This window comes from Nannobrachium achirus (genome assembly GCF_963921795.1).
Source record: "Nannobrachium achirus genome assembly, chromosome: 2".
Classification (NCBI taxonomy): Eukaryota; Metazoa; Chordata; class Actinopteri; order Myctophiformes; family Myctophidae; genus Nannobrachium; species Nannobrachium achirus.
The window spans coordinates 30,460,860-30,471,037 of record NC_137811.1 but is presented as its reverse complement, the minus strand read 5'-3'; positions in this window follow the sequence as shown (position 1 = coordinate 30,471,037).

Here is a 10,178-nt window from a genome sequence, read left to right as displayed (position 1 = left end):
TGTTGTGTGTTGTTGTTTTAACACTGTGAAATATGACAAATGACAAATATTCTTTTGTGGTTGCTATAGGCAACCAGACGATTGTTCTAGTCCAAATGTTTTCTGTAAACTCCGAAAGTAAACCTGTCCCCAAAGTAAACCTGTTTTCACTTAACTTTTTTGGAACTTTTCATGTCCAGACAGGATTGGTCATGCTTCACTTAACATCACAAAATCTAATATAAATGGTAAGAGGGAATTAATTTCTCTTAGGATTCCTTGTGACTCGTTTCAGTGCAACCACTCTTGCAATCTCCCAGAATTGCACATTTCTAGTTATTATTATTAATCTATTAATGATAATACTCATCATTATACATAAAATAAACACACTATAGGTATAGATGCAACTTGCACAGCTTTACTGACATGTTAGCAGCATTTATACTCTGTCGTACGATGAAGCATAAAGTCAGGCTTGATGCTTCAATTAGAAATTCAAAGACAATGATGACTGACACCAGCTTCATGGTTCAGATGCTCAAACTGGTCCAATGGCAGCAGGTGCTTAAAGCACGATGGCAGTTATCCAGACCTCTTCTGATGATGAAGACTGAGGGAAAGCAAGATTACTTAGAGACGCAATGAGTGCAAAACAAATACAATAAATAAGTCATTTATTTTGTCAAACATGAGCCCCCTCTGGAATGAAAATGCATGTTTTTCTTGTTTTGTTTCCTCCTTAATTCTCTAATTCTCTAGTCTCTGTGCTGTAGATATGGCTCATAATGTTCAAACGCTAAAAGGAACTGAAAGCACATTTCAACACAATTCTAGTCATTCAAAAGGCATCTGAGACATCTTGATTGGGATGTTCCATTAGTTCACCACAAACTGGTTTGTCACAGGGACATAGATAAGGAATTAGTGTCCTGGTTTGACACTGTGACTGCCAGGGGGCATACAGTAAAGCAAAACAGCACATTTTATATTGAGGTACCCAGATGTCCCCAGACAACAGTCCTTGAGTTGTCTCTCACAGTATCAGTGGGTTCACCATCGTTTATGGCAACTCTGGGTGCCTAACACAGTGCTCAGCAAACATCATGCTGTGATGTGTTATGACTATGAGCTTGTAGATCCCCACTATTTGTTGCCTGAAATAGGTCTTAAGTGGCTAAGCGCAGAATGTCTCATCATGAGAATCACTGCAGGTGAACAGGCTTACAGGCTCTGTCCACCATAACATTTTACACACTTCATCATAAATACCTGTTTAAACTTGATAACGTGTCAAATGTGTATCAACCAGTTTTATTCTTATTAAGTACAATATTCTCAGTTCACAAAGCTGTTGGACTTACTGTACACCACATGGGCTCTTATTGGCATGGTTCTTTGCAGTGAACTTGGTTGGTTTAACCTTGGGACATGGGAGTGTGGGTTCATGCTGCAGATTTGAAATATCTGGAGATAATAAACATACAGTTAAACGAGAAAAGGCAAAATTAACATAAATGTAGTCGTGGTGATCTAGTTCACTGTTTCCCAAACAATGGGTCGGGACCCATGTTTGGGTCGCAGTCCAGCAATTATGGGTTGTAGGTAAATATCAGCAAGGTGACCGCAAAGCAGCCAAAAGGCACGCACATCTAAAGCCACAGTTGGCTGGGTGCTAGACTAAAACAGTGTATACAGGTAGAACAATAAATGTCTGCACACTCTGCACACATACTTGCAGGTAAATATCCCCTTTTATTTATCGTTTCCTACAATACATACCGTATTTTATTATTTTTTAAACATCAACTAAGTTCCATAAATACATTTAAAAAAATGTTTACGAAGTAGAGAAAATAGCAGATCTGCAATCTCGCAAAGCGATGCACTGTGAGCTTGTAGATCTTCTATTTTCACTAGTTTGGGTCCCGGCAAACTGATCTAGTCGATCAACTCAACTACTGACATGAGAAACAAACTACTAATTGATAGATGTCAAAATTCACCGTTATTTTTATACATTGCTGAAAGCGTTTGTTTCCGCCCCCTGATGTGCTGATGTTCTAATAAATCTCCTAATCTTTGACCATAAAACATTTAATTATACCTTTCATTGACAAGAGGAAGATAGCGGTGCCACCCTTCAGATAATCTCTCTCTCTCAGCTTGTCGAGGGCAAGGACTGAGGTGAAGCCAAGACCCTCGTTCACATATAATCTCTCTCCATTCACTCTTCTTAGCTTTCCAACTTTACGAGGGTTGTCAAATTCCTCTGGAAAATATACAGTACATATACAGCAGAGACTGTAACACAGCTCAGTATAGTGTGCAATGATACAGTAGTTCACAAATATTCTTGCAGGCATTTGTTTGAGATTTAATGTACAGATTTCTTTCCCCCAGTGAAGGCCATAATGATAACAGATCTCTTGAATAACTGCATTTCAAACGATTTCCCCCCAACACCACTGAAACAGCTAGACTGAGCAGATTTAACACTCACCTTCTGACGGATCAGTGGTAATGGTGATCTGTTTAGACATCTGCTGTTGAATGTGAGGCTTCTGGTCCAGCAGCACAACGGTCACTTGCCTCCATGGACACGGCCACTCGAGCCTGTCATCATAATCACCTGACACCAGCTGCACGTAAACCCCAAAGAACATTTCTCTGAGAACAATGGTCACCATGTAGGCGTAGCCTTCGGGAGAGTACGTCCGAGGGCTGTACAGATGGGTGTTGAAATCACTGGTGGTCAGCAATTTCTCAAAGTCCTTGATCTGCCACACGCGATGTGGGCACTCAGTCTCAGACAGGTTGATGTCGTCGATGGAGATGCCTCCCGATGAGATACCTGCTCCTATGCGCGCCTCGAATTCCACCTGGAAGGTCTTGTAGGCATCGAGAGGAACATAGTGAATCTGCCATTCAGCCATCGGTGGATCTACACTAGAAAGGTCTAAACTAATCCTGTCTTCCTCCTCAATCGCAGAAGGGATCTGTCCCATGAGGCGTAGCCTTCCCGTGGAGTCCCTTTGGTTCTGGAACTCTCTGAGCCAGATGTTGAGCTGGTCTGAGGGGCTCCCGCTGTGGTAGTAGTAGAACTGGAGACACTGGACATGGCAAGCCCTTCTGGGTCTCAACGTCTTGGTCTCCAGCCACGCTGAACCCCCCTTCTGGCCAGATGCAGTGCTGAAGTGCATAAAGTGTCCTGTGTGGACAGAGTTTAAGTTTTTACTATTTTCAACAAATGTCTTGTGGTCAGATTCCAGGAGGGGGGTAGAATTACTATGTTGAGGTTTTTTTTTTTTTTTTTTGGGAACAAACGTCATGCCTCTGGTACTTTGACAACAGTACAACGTGTGCAACATTATAGAAGTCTATGTACTTTTGTTTGACTGGGTCTAGATTCTCTGGTTTCTAAATGTGCCACTGTCCAGGCAATCTACTTCTAGTTTAGGTGAAATGAACAGTTTGACTGTGTTGACATAAGTCTTACCCCCAGCCTTGTTCATGAGGGTGTGATCAGAGGAAGGCCCTCCAGCAGCTGCAGTCATCCTCTTCCAGCCTAATGAGCTGTTTGTGCAGTGACTCATCCCACACACATTCCCATTGTTAAAGTCACAATGCTCCAGAAATGATATGGATGTATCTGTGGCAAATAAGCAATAAATCAATATATCAATAAATAAAATAACTGCACAATGAAATATATTTTCAGTTACTTTTTCTACTTTGTACACCTGATGATAAAAAGATCTGCAGTACAGCATAAAGTCTGCCAATACTTACTACAGTTATAAAGTCGGTTCAACTTGAGGACATCATTGGAGCTCATCTCTACGCGTTGGCCAATCTTATTCTGGTATTGTGGTAGCTTTGTTTCAATGGTGTATCCGTTATTACTGCTCCAGAATTTTGGTCCATAGTGCAAGACTGAATCATAATCATACGGCGTGCCAAGTGTTGTTGATGTCTTTTTAGACAACTTTTTGAAATTGTCCTTGTGCCCTGTAGATGAGATTGTCAGTGACATGAAACAAAACCTTTCAAATTGCTTGTGTCATAACAATATTTTGTTAAATTTAGCCGATTGAATTCAAATTTGGAGGTAATCATTATCGAGATAAAATCACATGCAACAAAGCAAATAGTGTAAATCTCTTTCAAGTTGATGAAGGTGTTATCAAACCTTCTAAAATGTTCTCATAGACAATGGTGACATAATCATCTCTGTCATATCTGGACTGTTCATGCCAGAAGCCCAGAGCATGGAGAAACTCATGTTCTACTGTGCCAAGATAATTGCATCCCGCACCGATGGAGACCTCCTGGCCACCTTTAATATATTTAGAAATATAGGAGGAACACCTGTATTGGAGAGAAGAGTTGGTCAGGAATCTCAGAATGGACCAAATGACCAAATGAGGACGCTTTTGTCCCCGAAAAGGTAAACAATTTATGCGTAAGGAAAAACAATAATCACCCAAGATTCTGTTCCACTCTAAGGTAATATTCTTCAGAAGCCCAGGGCTTGAAGTCAACACACGATTTCAACCTGAAATGTTCAAAGGCCTGCAGAATAACCCCTTTTGCATCCATCCCTGTGCTCATGGAAAATACAATAGTGAATGGTCAACCAACAGATCTAACATGCATGAATCTAGTCAGTCAAATGTTCACTGTTGGTCATAGCTTTACCCAGGCATTTACAGTTTCTAAACCATTAAAGGTGTGGAAATTAACAGTTTTTGTTAAAGGGTTATTGCTCTGGTAGTAATCATTGCTGTGTAGAGCATTTTTTCAGTTAACATGGCTCCCCATCTCTCCAGCTCTTTGGTTAAAGGTCACACAAAGCTATTTTTTACAGAACATAAGTCTTTATCATTGTCTTTCACACAAGTATTAAAAGGTTAACTGAAGGCCTTTTCAGTTGCTATTAAATGCGGGTGTCGCTGTTGAGTGATTTTGCCTGTTTATCATCGCCACTGCTCCACCCCTACTGGGGGAGAAAGAGAAGGGAGGGGCTCAGAGGAAAGGGGGCGGGATGAAGGAACTGTGGGGGGCGAATCATTTCACTTTTCTGAGCCTAATTATTCAGAAAACCCCAGACCATTGAATGTTCAAAGTGATGCCATGAGAACTTTAAGTTATGCCCATCATAAGGGCATAAATGGGCACATATGATTTGGTTCCCCTGGCATCACAGGGATCTCCATATCTCCATATATGGGCATGAAAGGGATTTGGTTCCCCGGGGCATCACAGGGATTTCCATATGCATAAAAGGGATTTGGTTCCCCTGACATCACAGTGATGTCAGAGCGTGAGAGTCAGCGTGATGTCAGAGCGGCAAACCCATAGACCGGAAAAAAACGTACACAGACACAGACATGATGTGCCGTTTCTTATAGTAAACTGCGACGGAAATAATAGGATCAAGAGGAATGTGTTGCTGACTCACCAAGACTCTCTTCGAACACGTAGGGAACTGGGAGATCCCAAACGGCATTTCTATCCAAAACAGCGTTCCTTTTTTTCCTTGTTTTGGTCTGAATTTTGAGGAAAAACTTAAATGAAAAAGAAAACCAACCAAAGCCACCAGATATTTATCAAATATTGTTTTACTTACTTGTAAATTGTTGTCTTCTTGTAGGATATCCCCCTCAAACAAATGTAGGTCTAAAGAGTAGAAAGAAAATGTTCTGTTGCGAGTCATGAAGTTCAATTATGATGGAACATCATCTATGTTTAAGATGAACGATATCTGTCCTGTGTCATCAAGGACACAAAGTATACATTAATCAAAACAAATTAGTGTCCTTGTGTAAAGAGTCTAAATGTTTTAATTCAGTGATATCTCTTTTAAGCCAGAGCTGTACACTGCAACTTAAACACTTCCAATCCCTGTTTTTTGCATAGGCAATTGTCAAAATTATCAAAAATAGCACATCTATAAGCTCACAGCATGTCACATTCAGGTCGACTATTTTCGCTATTCATTATACGACAAAGTATAATGGGACTTAAAGTTAAACTTACCCTTGTTTATCTCATTTATGTCCTCAACGTCTTCAGCGATATCTTAAGAAAATTAGATTACAAGTTACTTTTTTAGGAGCTACTGTAAGTATATAATCTTCTGATGAGCACTCAGTAATGTTATTCCATGAAAATATAACAATTTATTCTATATAGATCTATTAAAGAGATCTCACCTCTGAACACCGGTTCAAAAGACTTGTGATGACTAGAATGGATCTGAATGGAATAAATCATCAAGTCATAATTTCAACAGCATTTTGAAGATCTGTTTCCAATACGTGAAATATATTCTTGTGAGTTTGTGGCTGCTATTGTAGAAAAGTGAGTTGATTTTTGATAAACCGCTCCTAAGAGTGGCTGTGCGTGTGTCTGTAGCCACGTTTCCTCAGCGTTTTGCCATATTAGCAATGTGTTTTTCTCAGCCTTTTGCCATAGCAAACCGCTCCTAAGAGTAGCTGTGCGTGTGTCTGTAGCCACTTTTCCTCAGCGTTTTGCCATAGCAATGTGTTTTCCTCAGCGTTTTGCCATAGCAATATGTGTGTGCGCAGCCATATTACATCATATTACATCACCAATTATCTGTAGCCACTATTTGTAGCCACTTTTCCTCAGCGTTTTGCCATAGCAATGTGTTTTCCTCAGCGTTTTGCCATAGCAATATGTGTGTGTGTGTGTGTGTGTAGCCATATTACATCATATTACATCACCAATTATCTGTAGCCACTATCTGACTATCTGTAGCCACTTTTCCTCAGCATTTTGCCATAGCAATGTGTTTTCCTCAGCGTTTTGCCATAGCAATATGTGTGTGTGTGTGTGTGTGTGTGTGTAGCCATATTACATCACCAATTACATCCTAGACTTATATCCTAGTCTTTTTCCTCAGCGTTTGCCATAGCAATGTGTTTTTCTCAGCGTTTTGCCATAGCAATGTGTGTGTGTGTAGCCTGTATTACATCACCAATTACCAATTGAAGACGTTATGCAAGCACGACCACCGCTCACTTCACATTGGGTGTGATGTTTTATACATAAATCCAGGGGTGGTTCTCAAATGGTTTCATTGTCTTGACTGTGACATCATCAGCTAATAATATACCGGTATGATGACATAACACGCAGTAAAATCCTGATCATTAAACTCCTGAGAATACCAATGAAAGCAAATGCACCCGGTCAGTTTAGTTACATTTACAGCCTACTCTCTTAAGTACTGAATGGCTGTTTGATAAACACTACACTAGAATCCATGATAAAAGTGAGTTAAAGTAGCATTAAAATAGTAATACATGATTCCATAAGAACAGAAAACACAATTATGTCTGCAACACTGGTATATATCTCCACTTGTTCATTAATTATCAACATGTTTGATCCTGCTGGATCTTCTTTAGGAGTTTTAATCAGGATTCCATAAGAATGCAACATATATTTCTACTCCCCTGAAAAGTGACTTTCTGATAAAAGGCTTTCTTACCTTAGAGATGTGTATAATGGTCAAAGCAAGAACAATGTTAATGTACATTGTTGTAATTTTCAGTCCCCCAGTTTTCACAAAGTATATAGACTATTGTATATGCTGATGAAAATAATTCCTGTGGCACTGAGATCAACAGAACTAAAGGCTTACGAATAAAATTCTTTGAATCATGAATCTACAATGCTAAATATTGAACGGTTAATTGCAGCATCTCCAATTCAGTCCACCTCAAAAGATCCTCAGAGAGTCCTCTGGGTTTCAGACAACGTGGGAATAACTCTTTTAATCCACTGTTATTACCAGTCAAAAGGTAGGTGCATGAGTCAACGTCAACTTGAATGTTTGGCTCAATCCTTCGTAGCCAGATCTGCTAAAACTATTTTATTTACATATTATCCTCTAGCTATTTACATTATTTGTAACACAGCAGGTCCTATCTAAATATGGCAATGAACAAACATTACTCATTTGCTGCAAGAAAGTCACTGAGTGTTCTTACTTCAAATTATACAAATTTAAATAAAATAAAAACACTATTGGACAAACACTGGGACAAAGAAAGTGTTGAACTTGCTTGTATTGAATGATTGTGAATTTGTGACACAGCATCCTTTAAAACAAATGATCCTTTAATTTCAATGTATTATTAAGTACACGTGTATATGCCACAGGGTGTTTGAGGAGAGGTCCAGTGTCTGTTCAACACACATCCACCAACTGGTTTGTCCTGTCCTCTGTCAATGACAGACGTTAGGGCTCAGTTTGTACTGCTCATTCAATTGGTTACACCTGCATTGTGATAAGCCAGCTGTTAGCTGTTAAAAAAAAGAAAAGAAAGAAAAAGCAAGGTGTTTAACTGTTCTATGGAGACCGGCAGCAACAATATTGATGATCAGATCAAGTTATCACAAAGGTTCCCTCTGTGTGCATGGAGAGTAACATAATTGCTTCATTAAATGTGTTTCCCAGCAGGTTATTTCAAAGAAATGATTAGAACTTGATCATCGTTCTACTCCAGAACATGCAAGTTGGGAACAATGCAAATTGAGAATGCATGACCCACCCATTATCCGAGTACCCTGTACCTGTCTGTCTGTGTCCCTTTTGAGCCAATATAGAGATCTCTCTATCTGTATGTTTGCCTGTGTCCCTTTTATGTCCATATATGGAGATCCCTGATGATAGCCAATGAGGAAGCAGCAAACACTTTATGGCGGACTTTTAGGCAATGAGGAAGCTGCATAAATGTGATGTCACCGAAATGCTGGTTCCTTATAGGCTAAACATTACTCCATAAAGTTGGAACAGAACAACAGTGATAGGCAAACACAATCATAATGTGTTAGTAGTATTAGTCATACTGTATTTACAGTAGTGTTCTTCCACATTCTTCAGATCACAATCTGCTTCATCTTGTGGTATGTTTTCTTTTCAAAATTCATCTCACCCATGGCCATGTCCCTTTGTTAACTTGGTGCGTCAGTGCAACATGACATGGGTTGCATGGTTCCCAAAGGTTTTTGAACTATTTGCTACAGACCAGATCAATCTGAAATGAAAACATTGCATGACAAGTGAACAGCACTCTGCTGTAAGGCCCATTCCCACTGGGCCAGATAACAGATAAAAAAAAATCTCTTTCTACAGATAAAAAAAATCTCTTTCTCCATTCAAGTGGATGGTAAGATACAGATAAAAAAAATATCTGTCACAGATATTTTTTTTATCTGTATCTTACCGTCCACTTGAATGGAGAATGAGATTTCTTTATCTGGAGAAAGAGATTTTTTTTATCTGTTATCTGGCCCAGTGGGAATGGGCCTTTATTGTACACTCAGTTAAGGGCCATTTATAGTTACGTATGGTTGATTTTGTGTACGTTTTGGGTGAGGGATTACGTACAGTAATTCCGTCGACATACATAGTTCCTCCTCTACGTTATGTCCGTGCCGACCGTTCTCCGTTGGCCCGTGCGCCACATTGTGCCTCGTAGCACAGAAGAGAATAGCTAACAAAAGCGAAGCAGCCAAAATATGTAGAACCACAGAATTTCTTGACCAACGACGTGATGTTATAAGTGGTAACAGTCTGGACTGCATCTGCTGTCTGTCGGCAAAGTAGCTTCGCGGATTTGCGGTAAATGTAAAACTCCGCGAGGGTACAGATTAACCACATATGGATCAGGACCCGGAGTGATTATAACAAAACACACCCGCATATAATTCCCAAGTATATGCTGAACCGCTGAGCTAATTAATCAGCTCTTCTTGTGTGCCTCGTCTCGTCTTGTTGTGACTACAGTGTGTGTGTGTGTGTGTGTGTGTGTGTGTGTGTGTGTGTGTGTCAAGCCGTCCTGTAGCGATGTTCCTTTTTTACCGTTTCTTGATACAATATATTTCTCATTGGGACACACAGTTTGAGAACCGCTGTCATAGAGCAGATTTTCCTCACTACGGCGCGTCTGCGCCTACGATTGACAACGGTGGCCATGGGTACTTCTTGCTACGGATACATCTTCAGTCCGTCCAGTTGGGTGCTATCTGTAAGCGTCCGTATACGGAGATAAATCATCCGGAGTGTTACGTACTGGGAGTCAAACCGGACCAAACGGAGTAAAGTTCTCTCCCCCTCCGTTTCTTGTGTATTCCTGCGGTCCTTAAGTACTACTATGCAT